The 16088-nt window shown below is 45.0% G+C and overlaps 1 protein-coding gene across 5 annotated transcripts in view; it reads left to right on the top strand.

Annotated features, from left to right (window-relative positions):
- The window catches only part of BACH2 (BTB domain and CNC homolog 2), a 357596-nt gene continuing 341508 nt past the window's right edge, over positions 1-16088 (top strand). For 4 of the 5 annotated variants that reach the window (XM_045057851.1, XM_019830960.3, XM_045057853.1 and 1 more), the window contains exon 1: positions 1-500. The gene's annotated coding sequence lies outside the window, so the exon portion shown is untranslated. The remainder of the gene's footprint in view (positions 501-16088) is intronic. The other variant, XM_011282461.4, reaches the window with a different exon arrangement.

Below are 16088 nucleotides of genomic sequence, written 5' to 3'. Positions count from 1 at the left end.
GCGCCCCAGCGGCCGGGGAGGTGCGCTGCCCGGCTCCCGTAAAGTTATTGTGAATGGGGAGCGGGTGACGTCAGCGCCGAATGTCAACAATGTAGCGATTGAGAGTGTGGGCGTTCCGGGGAGAGCGCGAGCCGCGCGGCGCGGAGCAAACAGCGCCGAGCCGCCGCCGCCTCAGCAGCAGCAGCAGCAGCGACCGTGCACACCCGGGCTGCGGTCGCAGCAGCGCTAACGTGAGCGCCCGCCGCCGCCCTCTCCACCCCGCCTGCCTGTTCCCGCGGCCGCCGGGCTCTTGCTTTCTCTCCGGCCTCCCCTCGACCCTTCCCCTCCCCCTTCTCGGTACACTCGGGGGGCTGGGAACGAGCTGCCATGTGATGCGCGTCTTCTCCGAGAGCTTTCGGTGACCCCCGAACCGCCCACCGCGCCAGCTCCCGGGAGGGGGCTGCAGGCTGGGAAGACACTGGGAAGAGGAGGCGAAAAAGGACGCAAAGTTCTCTGGCGAGGTGAGTCCCCGGCCCTGGGTCCCGGGCCCGGCACCGGGTGGGGCGGCGGGGCAAGTTAACGGGGGGAGGGAGCGGGTGCGCGGGGCAGGCGGGGAGGCGTGGGGAAGCGACGCGGGAAGGGAGCCCGGCCGCCCGGCGCGCAGCCGCCCGTCGAGCGCCCTGCCCGCTTTTATGGCATTTTCTAGGAACGGGAAGGGGGTGGGAGCCGAGCCGGCGGACGCGGCGCGGCGAATGTGAGCTCTCTCGCCAGGCTGTTTACGGCAGGCGAGGCGGCATTGTATTTTGCTCGCGTCGACGGGTGTTTTGGAACAGCAGGGGGAGGAGGAGCAGAGGGTAATAAGTCAGGCGTGGGGAGGGCGGGCTGGAGGGAGGCGCGCGTCCGCGCAAGCCGGAGCAGCTGTCAGACCCACGGCCCTGCTCTCGGCCCCCAGCCCGCGATCCCCGCGCCAGGCCCGGCGGCCTCCTAGTTGCCGGCGGCGTCCGCGCCTGGGGCTGCTCCGCGGGGACTGCGGCCACCGCGCCTTCGCGCTCAGCTGTCAGTCGCCGCTGGGTAGCTGAGACCTCCGCGACTGGCGCGGCATCAAAGCCCAAGTTTAGGGTCCCGGGAAGAGGCAAGCTGGGAGACTCGCAGCGCAGACCAAGGGAAGCGCGCTGGGTGGAATCCCGCTTATCCAGTGACCGCGTTACGGGAATGCGTCCCTGGGAGCTTGAACCGAGGGGCTCGTGCCTTCAGAGACCGAAACCTTATACCTCCCCCTCCCCAAGATTCTACATGAAATCAAAGTGCAACGCACACACACCCTCTTTTTCCTCCCCACACTTCAGTTTCCAAGCTTCACCTAGGAGAGGAGTTTATCCAGGGGACACCTCCCCACCTCCCCATGCCGAGTCTCCCTGTGATCGCTTCGTACTCCTCTCACGGGTGGGTGCTTAGTAGCCCAGTGGCGTTGGAGAGGGCGGCGGGCGGCGCTCATGGACTACCCCAGTTGCCCGCGAGAGGGGACTCGAGTGAGCATCTCGTCCACTTCGATCTGGCCGAGAATGTGCAGGAACTCGAACCGTGGGAGGAAGCGGGCAGGGCCGAGTGTATGCACGTGAAAGGGGCCGCGCACCCCTGGCTTCGGGGGTTGTGGACGTGCGGAGAATCCTCAGCACCTTCTCGCGTGTAGGCGAGTTTAACAACTTGGGGGAAGTTCCAGTGTGGGCGCTGTCCCGATGGTTTTGTCTGTGGTCGGAGAAGGCGCGCCTCGCAGCTCTCGCGCCCGGTGACCGTGGTCGCTGCGACCCGTGGCCCCCGAGAAATGGGAGGGACGAGGGCGCCCCACCCCCTACTGCGCCGCAGACTCCCCGCGGATCCTCGGGTAGCGAGACGCGGCGTTCCTTGGTTTCCACCTTTGCTGTCTAGTGCTGTAGTCGCACTGTGTGTAAATTTCATCTGTTGCGTGTGTTTAACTAAAAAGGGTAATTACTTTAGATAAAAATCCTTTTCTGCCTAGTGGGAACCTTGGCGGAGATGATGCCTAATGAGATATTTTGCTTTTGTCTGTTTAGAGTAAAATTAGAGATGTTAACTCCGATAACGGTTTTCTCAGATCGTTAAAATGTAACATGTAGGAAAGGCATGTCGAGCTGCGAAGGCTCTGGCTGACATGAAAGAAGCTGAGCGTGAAAGGCTGCCACTCTTTCCGTGGAGAGGGCTATTTTGGTAAGGCAGCGGGCGTCTTGCTTAAAATGTGAGATTGCCCCACCCTGGTTCTCCGGCAGCTCCCGAGTAAATGGCATTTTTCATTCTTGCAGGTAGTAATAAACGTGAGTCAAAATGACATCTTGTTAGAATTAGTCTTTAGTCTGTAAGAGAGATTGCTAAATTACAGTGTTGCACTCAGACTGCTCCAGTGAAAGGTCTGTCAGCATTTCCATTATAAATTCAGTTTTTCAGGAGTTTATAATTTCACCACAAAAGTTGTGGTGACTGAAATGTTTTTTCCCTTTTAGTGTTCTGGTTTAGAGAATGCATTGATTGCCCAATTCTGTCCTATTTGCTGTTCCTGAAACTTGAATGTCATTCAAAGTGGGGGGGGGGTCCCCAAAATGGAATACACAACCATGGAATAAAAAGTACTTTTGTTAGAACACACTCTAATTTGTGCAGGGCAATATTTTCATTTTGCATTTTGGAAGGCTTTGGGTTTGACATTTGGTAATCATAAGTGTGTTGAGTTAATTCCTCTGGTATCTGTTGCTTCTGCAGGTGGATTGAAATGTCAGTTCATTTTGTATATGCCAGGATTATATGGGAAAACATTCTCTTCATGCATGTGTGTGTCTGAACTCATAGCTAAATTATAAATACCCTTGTTAGTTTTCTGTTCCTTGTAGGTTGCATGTGAGGATCTGCCATAGAGAAGAGGGGGGTAAGCAGAAAGGGAGGGGGGGTCATCAGAACAACCCCCCCACCCCCACTCCACCCCAGTTCACTTTTCAGTATTGCTAATGCCTGGGAGGAAGCCATTTATTCCCTTTCTATTGAATCATGCCTTTGACTCAGTATCTTCAGGCAAGTTCTTTCCAGTCACTCACCTCTGGCTGGCTGCTGTATGAGGGGCTTAATTATTTGCAAACTGCCTTGAAATCCCTGGATGAAAGGCACTGCATAAGTGCAAAGTATTGTTATTCAGATATGGAATTTAATGATCCATTACAGTTCATCAGGAAATGCACTTTGCAGTGATGGTAGGAAACGTTTCCACCTGATAGAGGGTAATAACAACTGCTTAAAAGTGGGTTCAGATTACAGATGAGACAATTAACTCTAGCCATGTGCTCTTCAATTTGTTGCAATTCATTTTGTGATCAAAGTGAGTCACGGAGAGCCAGATGGTCAGGTTCATGTTCAAATCTCTCCTAGGCCGGCCCTTCACTTCTGGGCCCACTGTCTGCACAGCCAACGGGACTTACTCATTAGCGCTTGTGAGCTGTTCCTCAGAATGGTTGATCGGGGCTCCTGTGATGCCAACAATAGGGCTCAGGCCAATCTATATCGTTGGGAGCAGTTTAATTTTATTTGGATTAACTCACGCTTAGTATCTCTGGTATGGATCCAGCCTTAACAAGGGTGGAGAGAGATCCTAGAGGCTCTCTAGCTCAGTGTGCTGGGCTTCACTCCCCTACTTTTTGTGCCTCAGGTTTGGGGGGGGGGTATGGTAGCTGGCTTGTTGTTAATGCTGGCTTCATTACTGAATGAATCACAGAATTACTTAGAGAAATAAATACCCTTCCTGTTTTGCTGAGGGGGTGTGGTGCAAGACCAGCTTCGTGGGCATGTGTGTGCTCTGTTGTACCCTTCCCCCCCTGCTCAGAAGGATCTCACACTTGGTTGAATCATCTGTTGTTAATCATCTTGAAATTGTTAATAATTCGTGAATTCGGGGCCCTTCATTTTCATTTTTCACTCTCCTGGTGAGGAGGGGGGCATAGTAGGGAAGGGCAACCACTACTTTGTCTTAGCTTCTTGTTGACTGTTGCCACACAGGAGTAGGTGGGAATACTGGCTTTGTGTTACCATGTCGCCTGGTTTATCCAAGAGAAGCAGGATATCTGCATTTTTATGTGGAAGCTCTAAGTTTAAAATACTAGTTCAAAAAAAACTTTTTAATTTTTTTTTAACGTTTATTCATTTTTGAGAGAGAGAGAGAGAGAGAGACAGAGCTTGAGTGGGGGAGGAGCAGAGAGAGAGGGAGACACAGAATCCCAAGCAGGGTCCAGGCTCTGAGCTGTCAGCACAGAACTTGATGTGGGGCTCGAACTCACAGACCACAAGATCATGACCTGAACCGAAGTCAGACACTCAACCGACTGAGCCACCCAGGCGCCCCTCAAAAAATTTTTTAAATGCTGGATGAGGATGTATGCAATAGCTAGAGCTGGCCTTTCTTCTGCCTTTCTTTTAGGTAACCTTTCTTCTGCCACTGAATGGGCTACAACTTCTTATTGTTTAATATTGCTGTATTTGGCTCTTTTCTAAAGGCCTGGCACATAGTAGATGATTTATGAGTCTCCACCAAGTAAATGTCTGTAGCTATCCAGAAAATTGAAAGATACAAGAAAAACAAAACTTGAAATCAAAACTGAGTCCCACTCAGGGATTGATAACTTTCTGATGGAGAATGCAACATGAAGAGCCACATACTTAATATCATGGGTGCCATGGCAATCCTCTGAAGGTAAATAATCCATTCCTTTTGAATAACCTGTCATCTTCGTAGGTGTTATTGACCAGATGAGGTAACTTGGCTATTAAATGCCTGAGGACCTACATGAGAATTTGACATTTGAGAACACCCACTAAAATAATAGTTGTGATTTATTGAAGGCTCAATATGTGCCAGGAACAGTGTTAACTACTTTCTCTGTACTTGCCTCGATGACTCCTGAAAGCAACCTTGGGAAGTAGGCATTGTGCCCATTCTGCAGAAGAGGAATTTTCTCATTTTATGTTGTAAAGAATTTCTCCTGAATGCTGTATGTGTTTTCTGGACTGTCTAAAGGTTATTCCCCATCCTGTATGTACAGTCTAGCCCTGAGTCAATGACTAGGTGTGCACAGGAACCATATTAAACAGAGGACATGGCTCCTACTCTCATGGACAAGGAACATAGAACAGTACCAGATGCAACATATTTGCCAAAATCTGCATTTATACAGCAGACACTGCATCTACCTTCCTGTTCCTCTCTTACTAACTGGATGTTACAGAAGTTCCAGTGACATAGGACCCTAGCAGAGGCACTGGAGGATCAGAAGCCAAGGCTGGTTGTAAAAATTTGCATTTTGGAAGAAAAGGGCATAAACTTCTTGCACAGCTAGAGCTACATTACGCAAAGCAGCACCAAGACCCTGGGAATCATAGAAAATCGCTCCTGTTTTGTCAGTGAGAGTGTGTGACCTACTCCTGGCCCATCTTTAAATTTTATGTAAATATTTACAGATTGTTCAAGTCCAAAGTGAAACCTGCTGTGAACTAAACATTTTGTAAATGTAGAAAGGTTGCCCAGAATATCCCTTTTTTATTTTTTGGCTTGGAACAACATTTCATAGCAAAGTAGTTTTCTTTGTCAGTTCAGGGTTTTTCCTTTTACTTCCCCCCCCCTTTTTTTTCTTTCTTATTAATTTAAAATGTTAGTCTACCTAAACCTGAAACCTAATCTTACCATCAGCATGCTGCCTAGCCTCCCTAAAGCTGGAAGTATCCTTAGAATCACTACTCTGTCCTTTTCAAGGATCATTTCTTTTCTAAAGAATATGGAAATTGAACCTTGCCATACCAGTGGCACTACCTCACAAATCAGGCAGGATTTTTGCCTTTGTTTTTCCTTGAGCTATCTTTTCCAAAATAATAAATCTCCCCAATCTGAAAGCATTTCACGTATGTACTCGTTCATTCTAGTCATTGGAATTACAGCCAAGATGTCTCTCAGTCTTCCCCAGTGACTTCATAATCATCATTTCTCCAGCATATTCCCCTGGTTAACTTCTCCTTTGTTCCTTAGCCTGATAATAAATTGTCCTTTGGTTCTGAGATGGGTCATTTCCTCCCTGACTTTTTTGTTCATCTCCTGAAGGCTGTAGGACACACCGCTGATGCCCCTGAGAACTGGCGCTCGGTTGCTAGCTCCCTCTTGTCTTTGTGTCTGCTTTCATCTTCTCCTTCCCCAAGCATTTAAATCCTCCACTGTCCAATCCTCCTATTCTTCTCGTAATTGTTTTCGTTTGTTCCTGTGTCTGCAGCTAGCGTGTCACAAACTCCAGGTTAGTTTCAGAAGAAATCTGTTTGAACTTCCAGGTCCTCCAATTCCAGTCTTGCACTGTTCTTCTCTCTCCCCTGTCATTTTCTGCAGATGCTTCAGGAGTTTCCTCAGGACTTTTCATGAGTCTGACCCAGAAGGCTTAGACTAGAAGTTTCCTTAGTATCCCAGTATCCACACATTAGTGGCAGTTTTAATTTTCTTCCCATTCTGTATTAGAACCTTGGGGTTGCAACAAAATGGGCCAGGTGTTCAGAAGTGCCGTTCTTTAGGGATAGATGCCTCATTCATTCCATAAATAAACATCTACTGAGCATCTCTTATGTGGCAGGCATGGTGTTAGGTGATCATAGTGCTCTTGGTGGAAAGCGGTAAGGGGTCACAGATCCAGTTCTGGTCCCTGCCCTAGTGAAGAATGCCATCGAGATGACATTAATTAGGTAGTAACAGATCACCCACTGCACGTTCTGTAAAGGAAAGGTATTCCATTCCAGGGGGGGTGTAATGGGGGAATGTGACCAGGCTGGGCAGTTGGGGCAGCCCTTCCTGAGGAATTATGGAATGAGCTGCCTATCCGAGCCCATCTGAAATTTGGAGCTTGTCATTTCTTCCTAGCCTCCTAATCCTATTAATTCACTACTATCTTTGGCCCTTTGGAGTATTGCATAAACCATGATATAACCCTTGGGGCCATTTTGGCAAATAATGATTCCTGTATACAGAGTCCAGAATTGATTTATTTACCTGTGTCTTTAGAACCTGATAAAAACAGAATTAATTGCCAAGAATACTGTTCATTTCCATAGTTGGAAAACAATGCAAGTTAGCATTTTTATTTTGAACATATTTAGGGTCATTTTGACAACATTTAAATGATTAGAAGTTACACAGACATTCCTCCCAGTTGGCTGGTAAGTGTCTGACCTAGGCAAGGATCTTCAATGAAAATGTGAGCCCAGCTTCTGTATGAACCCCCTGCCTACCCCAAAGCAAGAAGGTTTCTAGCCTCTGCAGCCCAGGAAGGATTATTTAGACCATTCTTAGCACAATTTAGGAGTTTTGACGGTATCTGTTTAAAACAAACTACTGTACCGTATGCTAAAACTCTTTTTCTTTGGATGATAGCTAGCCTGTGTTGGGAGCTTCCTATGTGTGTTATTCATATTAACTCATTTAATCCTTATAACAACCCAGAGCTGGGTGTGATCATTAGAAGCTGAGGCACAGATGTCAACCAGCTAATGAGAGGTAGAGCTGGGATTGGAAACTAGGTATCTGATGCTACAGCCTGTTCTCTTAACTGCCGTGCTATTCTGCCCCCCGTCCCCCGCTTTTCGTTTTTGCTCTCTAGCAGTTCTCAGAAGTAGAAATATAGGCCAACTCACTCTGAAATATTGGATATTTTGTTGATGTCTATCTGAACGATAAAACTGAAAAAATCATGTGTCAGTGAACTTTAATGAATACATCTTTTGTCTTTCGTATGATTCACTTTCTAATAATTTCATTCCTCAGGTCTAAGTGTCCACTGGGGATCAGAGAGCAGAAGTGGTGACATAAAGAAGAACTAGACAACGTGAATCCCATGGCCCTGTCCCCAGGATTTTCCTGTAGTACAAGCTTCTACCTCTTATTAAGTGAAGACTTTGTTTTTAGCATTTTTTTAAATGAGGGTAGGAAAGGTGAAGGAAAACTATTCCTATATAGGTAAATGATTCTACTGAGGAGGAAGAATTTCATCCAGAACCAATTCCATTAGAGCTCCTAATTAGAAATATTAGCTACTAGTAACAGATAAAAGCAGGTAACCTTTGCTCTCATTCTCCCCAATTTATTTATTATTTATTTTTAAATTTATTATTAGGAAGAGATTATCTTGCCAGATTAGCATGTTGCAACTCTCAACTGGGGATTTGAATGGTGTTAAAGGACTCAGCGAGGCAGTTGGTTTGGCAGTGACCCTGATTACTCAGGTTTGCAGGGTCACTGTTTGGAATGCTGATTCAGCTTTGCCCTGGGCTGGACATCTAAGTTGGTCTTCCTTAGTCAAGAGGCATTATTCTTGGGAGCTACTAGGACATCAAGCACACATTTGAAGCTCAATTTGGAAAATGATCTAGCATATGAATGTACTGTGCTTATTTTTCAGTATTTAGTTCAAATTTTGGAGATGGCTAAATGAGGAGATGCTTAGTGTGTCACTGTTGGAGGTTTTAAGTGATTAAAAAAATCAAGCAGATGAGTGCATAAAGATTTCTATGCAAACAATGATGAGCTTAAATTAAAGCAGCTGATTTCGTGTAAGAATTACTTGCATTGATTTGTAGAATATCTATATGGGTTCAAGATTCCATATTATGCAAATGAATGAGCCCTGAAGAGTCAAACTATGAAAAAAAAAAAAGAAATTAACTATAAAGATATTATTACCCTCTCAGCAAGAGGAAAATGTAGACATACTTAGAGTTAACCCTTACTTTTCATATTATCTCCTTAGTAAGATCAGTGTCAGGGATGATGATCCTTTCTGCAATTGTAAAGCTAAGCAAGGTTTGCGATCAGTTCTTCCTTCCACCGGCCTCATTCCATCCTTCTGCAGTCTTTGCTGTGCTGCGTTTGGCCATCAGTGCCCTTAACTAGTCCCCTTGTTCCCTTTCAAAACCAAGCTCAGAAAGAGATTTTATGAAAACAATTTTACTAGGGTGTAAATAACAGCATACCTAGTACACTTCTTTCTGAATCATCAGCATGTTAATAGGAGACAAAGCCAAAGAAGCAAAATTCTATCACTGGGAATGGTAAGATTTCACACATTTGTAACCTGGTTATGGAAGGACATCTCTGAGTGAAGAGAAGGTGTTTATAAATCCAGTCTTGGACAGAGAATATAGGTAAGCAGATTAAAGGATAAAAACCACTGTATTATTAAAAATATAAGGAGGTGATGATTTTTAATGTTTTAATACATTTGTCAGTGAACACCACCTTCCTCTTGACAAACACTGGATCTGATCACATAAACCTGTGTAGCAAGATGGTATGTTATTTGACATTTAAACAGAACTACAAGAGAAAGCCAGTTGGTTTATAATTAGGAATTCTTGTCATTCAGTAGCAGTGAACTCAAAGTATGCTGTTGTCCTTAAATGTTGAATTTTAGGAGGAAAAAAAAGCAGTGGACCCCACTCACCTGCCTCCACACCCTATTTTATTACTAAAAATTGAGTTGATAAATTTATTTAAAAATTGGCATGCCCTATGCTGTTAGCATGGTGATTATATCTGAATGTTTGGAGAAGTTGACTGACTCATGAAACAAGGCTTAGTTTAGACCTGTTACCTGTTAAATACCCAGTTGTGGAGTCTGAGCTGCCTTCTGAACTACCCATCCGCCAAGGCAAAGTCCTCCAGCAACCATGCTATGTTGAGTTGATGGCGCCATCTAGTGCCAGTCTGTGGAACTATCCTGCTGGATTCCTTCCTTCACTGTGGGTCGGATCACTGAGTAGCTGGGTGGAATACTTCACTGTCTAGTGGGGCACCCAATTCCTACCTTTCCTCTGTCTCCCTAGTTTAGTTATGCCTCCATGCCTGCTTTTCTCCCTGACTCCATTTCTTTCTGTTCCTCACTCACTAGTATCCCCTTCTTATAGCCATTTTCCCTTCTTTTTTTCCTCTTCCAACTCTTGATCATTTCTTTTGAAGCAAAAAAAAAAAAAAAAAAAATCAGTGCTCACAACTGATAAACATAAAGATTTTTCTAATGATACATTATGCCAAAGTAAGAGAATGCCATGCATTTCAAAGTGAAATTAATCTTTTAAACCATGTTGAAAGAACCAGAGTGAGACAAGATGAAGACCAAAAGTCTTATTTAGAAGACTGTCCCTTATCTTCCTCTAATTAGATGCTTCCTCAAACACAGTCAGTCAAGAGGGTTTTTTTTTTTAAGTTTTAATTGGTTTTGGAACAATTATTATAGTATTATTTTCTCTTTTTAAATTGCAATTGAACATCTCACTCGTATTTTACGTTTGAAACTGTTTCATGGAATATCCTGGAATGCTAGCTCACTAGCATGGCATTGTCTCTATGGGAAAATGTGTTCTGAGTTCCAAACAGTTTTCCTGTAGATTTTTGGATCCTGTATTAAAAGAGAGAACAGAGATGAAAGACGCGCAGGACAAACCTGAGATGTAATTACTCTAACATTTGTGGGATCTGAATTAGTATACAGGTTTAAGTCTCCCACATCAAACAATAAATTTTAAATTTCCACTTATGTTAAGCATCTTGATATTGTGGGTTTGAAAGTAAGTCCCCTCTGAAAAACAGGAACTGTGCTTGTCTGTTACCAGTTTTTGTGGTCGATATAGCAACTATTTTGATTTTTCAGAAGGGAGGAAAAGCAGTTAAATCCAGTTAAAATTAAAACCAGTTAAAATTAACTGGCTTGTAAGATTTGAATGCAGCTGTTCCACACATCACAACACTGAGAGTGAGTTGTTTGTTTATTACCGCTATTAATTATTATTGGTTGTTGCCACTACTTTTGGGGCAGTGGCATATAGGTTATTTATATTTTTGGTCTAACCTTAGAAAATAGAACTGCAAGGGTAGAGAGGTTCCTGTTTGCTAATTTGCGTGTACCTTGTTTTGATTTTTGCTGGGTAGGTGTGTGCACCTTATGTATGCAAGAGTAATTTAGCATGTCAGCAGTTTCCTACCAGAGGCGCTTGCTGACTCATGGAGCTCTTGTGGCACTCAGCTGGCCGCACTGTAAACTGCCCACAGCCCTGGTGCTGCCCTTGGAGAGCACCGGGCCTTTGAGCTTCTGGCAGGCTATTTTCAGATCTGTAGTCACTGCTGATCTGGGTTTCCTCCTTCCAGCAGCCCATCATAGCCTTTTGGTTGCAGGGCAGAATACAGGGCATATTTCTACCTTTGTAGAGACTGCATAAGCACCGCGGCATTTCTGGGAATCCCTCAGGGAAATGGATTTTTACTTCATTTTAATTTTCGGAGAATCTTTAAGGGGAGAAGGGTGAGGGGATGAGAATAGGGGAAAAGGAATATGCTGTTATTTCTTCCTTAGCACCAGAAGGAACTTTCATAAACCTTTAGCGTAGGTTTTCTTGGTGTAACTGAAACCTGACCTACTTCTCCCTCCGTAAGGAGCATGTGCCTTGAGTGGGGAAGTAGGGGAGCGGGTGCACAGTGGCTAGCCTGACATGGTTTTGTGTGGTGCAAGCCCTTCAGTGATGACAGAGTTTGTTTATATCCGTTGCATGTTATTAAGGTTATACAGAAAAGAAAAGAAAAGAAAAGAAAAGAAAAGAAAAGAAAAGAAAAGAAAAGAAAAGAAAAGAAAAGAAAAGAAAGAAAAAAGAAAGAAAGAAAGAAAGAAAGAAAGAAAGAAAGAAAGAAGAAAGAAAGAAAGAAAGAAAGAAAGAAAGAAAGAAAGAAAGAAAGAAAGAAAGAAAGAAAGAAAAAGAAAGAAAGAAAGAAAGAAACCTGACCTCAGGTCATTTTAAATCTGACATGTGTTTTCAAAGATGGTTTCACTGTTTGTTTTTGGAGTTCAGTTCTGCTTATTTTCATCGGAAAGTGTGAAATGTTACCTTTTTTGAGGTTTCTAAATAAACTTCCTTTTTTGTAGACACAAGTTGATCAAGTCACCCTAAACTATCCTGAGAAGGATGAATAACGAGATCAGCTGGGGAAGGAAAGCTTTCACATCCTTAAGGAGTGCTCCTCCTTTTTTTTTTTTTTTTTTTTTTCAGTCAGTAAGCATTCTGAAGCAGCTCTGACCAGTAATAAAGAAAAAGCCAAGCCACAGCGACTGTGTGTAACATGATGTTGATGGAAGTTCTTGGTTTCCGCCGATACAAATGACTCATCAGTATCAATAGAATTGTGACTTCTAATAATAACGCAGTGCAAGACCTTCACAACATGTGGTTTTAGCCCTAGCTGTTAGTGAAAGGTTGGAAAATATTAGTTTGAGTAGTTTGAGCTTTTTTTTTTTTTTTCTGGTCTCATGATTTCACCCAAGTATCAAGTTGTTTTTTGTAGGTGAGATGATCACACTATTGTTTTTTCATGTTAGTGTTTTTAGTTTCGTTATGACCAAGTAGCCAAAGTCAGATCATTTCATCGTTTAGAAATCTGTGTAGTAAGCATCTCCTGTCAGGACTGTGTTTTGAGGGAAACGTGGCTGAAAAGCAAATCCTCCCTGAACAGAGAAAGGAAAAAACGGGTACTGACGACAGTCCACGGAGCTGCTTGCTTCCTACACAGCATCGACTGCGGAGGGCCGTGGTATTGCTGACTAGCCCTATTGCCGTGTGAGTCATTGTTAAAAGATTCCAAGAGGAAGGGTAACAGAAAATGCGAGTCAGAGGAAACAGCAGAGTGGAGAAGGGACAGTTATCGCAGGAGGAAGGGCCTTGCCTCGTTTCCATGGTCAAGGAGCTGCCTGGAGACCCTGAGCGTCCCAGGGAGTTTCAGTGTGTGTTTTTGTGTTGCAGCCTCTTGACCTGCGCCTGTGCATGTGAACATTCTTGTTTTCCTGTTTAGTTTTGGTTCGTTTGCCTGCAGTTTGGCCAGGCCATTCAGGATCCGTATTTTGGCTCTGTTCCACAGCGGTCTTACCCGAGAGCCTTCCCCTTTTGCATTTTGTAGTGAAGGCAACTGAATTTCTAGAATTTCCAGTTGTTCCCTTCTGAACTTCATCTTTAGGAATGTTCTGTCATTTGTTTCCTAGTTACTCTTGCTACGAGAGCCTTGATCTGGGAAATGAAGGCTTAAGAGGGAAGCACAGGGGCGCCTGGGTGGCGCAGTCGGTTAAGCGTCCGACTTCAGCCAGGTCACGATCTCGCGGTCCGTGAGTTCGAGCCCCGCGTCGGGCTCTGGGCTGATGGCTCAGAGCCTGGAGCCTGTTTCCGATTCTGTGTCTCCCTCTCTCTCTGCCCCTCCCCCGTTCATGCTCTGTCTCTCTCTGTCCCAAAAATAAATAAATGTTGAAAAAAAAAATTAAAAAAAAAAAAAGAGGGAAGCACAGAATTAGAATTTTATTAGTTCAAATTTTGGGTCAGTCTTACCTCTTTCATACTTCATTTTGGGCAGATTGGTTTTGGGGGGGGGTTGTTTTTGTTTTGCTTTTTTGTTTTTTCGTTTTGTCTCCTGCCGTCTTCTCAGCATTTTGGGTTTTTAATACTAATACCTCCCGGTTACTTTTTTTTACCCTTGTGCCTTGCTACCCTATGGAGTTTTCTTTTGGGACTCTTTTTCCTTCTCTCTCGGCAAATGTTTGCATTTCTTTGTCTCTGTGAACACTCACCTCTTCCCACTTTTCTAGATTCCATTTGCTTCTGCCTGCATGCTCACACGCCTTTCTCACACCATTCTTGGACACACCCGGGCATGCACACACACATACATGATTACATATTTACATGTACACCCACATGTGCAACATGCACCTACCCGATGCTGCTCCCTGATCCTGCTCTCTGGCTCATGGAGTCCCCTACGGTGGCCTGGGTGCTGCTGTTGCCATCCATGGCAGCAGCCTGTTTCTGGGAGGGGATGTTCAGGTGGGAAGGAAATCAGAAGGGGAGCCAGAACCGGCTTTCTACCTGCGACTGAGAGCACCTCCTGGGGAGGAGGCTGGACTCTGAGGAACCAAAGAAAACTCCAAAGGAGGCCTGAGCTTCAGAAGCCAGACTGGGGATAGGCCAGGCTCAGGGAAATCAGCAAAGGAAGATGGGAGGTTGAGATGGCTGTGCCACCCAGCCTTAAATTGGAGAATCCTGATGGCGTCAGAAATCCATCTGGATGGTGGGGGGGGGGGGGGGTAGCCAAGAGAATGAGGGGAGGAAGAGGCCCAGAATCCAGAGTGTGAAAGAGGACTGGAATCTTTGAATTGCCTTCTGGCCATTAAAATGCTTGTACAGCCTGAGTAGGTCTGTGGGACTGTGGGAACAGGCAGGAGAGCCTATGGTACACACAGTAAGGAGTAGGTCTCCCCCTGCAGCCTCAGGGCTCTCTCCCACTCCCTGAGGGAAGCCTTCCCTGTTGCCCTGTGGAGTGCAGGGACCACCTTTCTTCCCAGGTGCCCCTATCCTCTCCTCTCCTCTCCTCTCCTCTCCTCTCCTCTCCCCTCCCCTCCCCTCCCCTCCCCTCCCCTCCCCTCCCTCTCCCCTCCCCTCCCCTCCCCTCCCCTCCCCTCCCCTCCCCTCCCCTCTCCTTCCTTTTCCCCAAAGATCTTTTTTTTTTAACGTTTATTTATTTTTGAGAGACAGAGTGCGAGTGGATGAGGGGCAGAGAAAGAGGGAGACACAGAATCCGAAGCAGGCTCCAGGCTGTCAGCACAGCCTGATGCGGGGCTTAAACTCATGAACTGTGAGATCATGACCTGAGCTGAAGTCAGACGCTTAACTGACCGAGCCACCCAGGTGCCCCTTTTTTCAAAGATTTTATCACCTTCTGACATCCTATATGTGTTGCTTGCTTGCTTATTATCTCTCTCCCTCACTGTGACATAAGCTCAGGGGTTATTGTCTCCTGTGGTCACTGTGGTATTCCCAGTGCCTGGCAAAGTGTTTGGCACTCAAGGTGTTCAATACATATATATTTGTTGAATGAATGAATGAATGGACTCGTTGACTCTCTCTCGTTAAAAATCAGCTGTGGCTTCTTGCAGCCTACAGAAGTCTAAACTCCTCGGTAGAACATTTAAAGCTCCTTATAACCTGTTCCCACCCTCCCATTTCAGATCTCTTTTTCACCAATGTTTCTTTTACATTGAACTTCAGTTAAATGCCCCCTTGAACAATTTATGTCTTTATTTTGTACAGTTTCCTAATATATGAGTTATCTTTGTTGACCCAAGTTTTTAAAAATTTATCCTAAAATTACTTCTTGGACAAATCAGTACTTATTGAGGATTTGCTCTTTGTGGAGAACTCTGTTAGGCACAGGATATGGTGTGTGGGACGCAATACCAGTATAAAATATGTTCCCTGTCTATAGAGAAGTTGTTTTGGAGAGGACACATGTAAACACGAAGCATTTGAAGTATAGTGCATGGCGGTATGTGACCAAGGGCCAGAATGAAGAATCGAGGTAAGTATGGCAGACATTGGGAGAAAAGAGTGAGGATTGGAGGACTGGGAAGCTTTAAAAGGAGGAGTTGGATCTGTATATGTCCCTAAAGTATTTTGGGATTTTCTGGGATTTTTTTTTTTATTTCTCCAGTTGGTACCTTCACAATTTTATAGATGTCAGGTGCATCAGCTCTATTGTTGATCATTGTCAGCATGATGTCCCTTTCTTGACCATTCTTAAGATGTAATGAACGGACGTATATGAAGGATTCTAAGTGCAGACATTCAAAATTCTCATATGGTAGCACAACAAGTTTAAAATGTGTGAGAAGTCCTTCCTTTTTATTGTTTGAAAAAAAAAAAAAAGAATAGAGCTCTGTTCACTAAAACATGGACCCAGACCTTTTGAGAAAGGTGTGAGAATAGGATCCCAAGCTTACCTTGTCTCACAGTCACATCAAGGCAACAACTACATTATGCAACTAACTCTGAAAACGACCTGAAGACTGGCGGAATGTATCTTCCTCAACTAACTGTTGACAGGAGGCCACATCAGAAAGAGTAGGAGGGGTAGAAGTGTGGTTAGGAACCAAACTACAAACAGAACACATTTTCCCATAGAGAAGGGAAAACAAGGGGGATCAGACTCCACACTGGCCACCCCTGACCCTGGG

The sequence above is a fragment of the Felis catus genome, chromosome B2 (genome assembly GCF_018350175.1).
Source record: "Felis catus isolate Fca126 chromosome B2, F.catus_Fca126_mat1.0, whole genome shotgun sequence".
Lineage (NCBI taxonomy): Eukaryota > Metazoa > Chordata > Mammalia > Carnivora > Felidae > Felis > Felis catus.
Note: the sequence above shows the minus strand (reverse complement) of the source record. Positions and strands in the feature narration are given on the sequence as shown.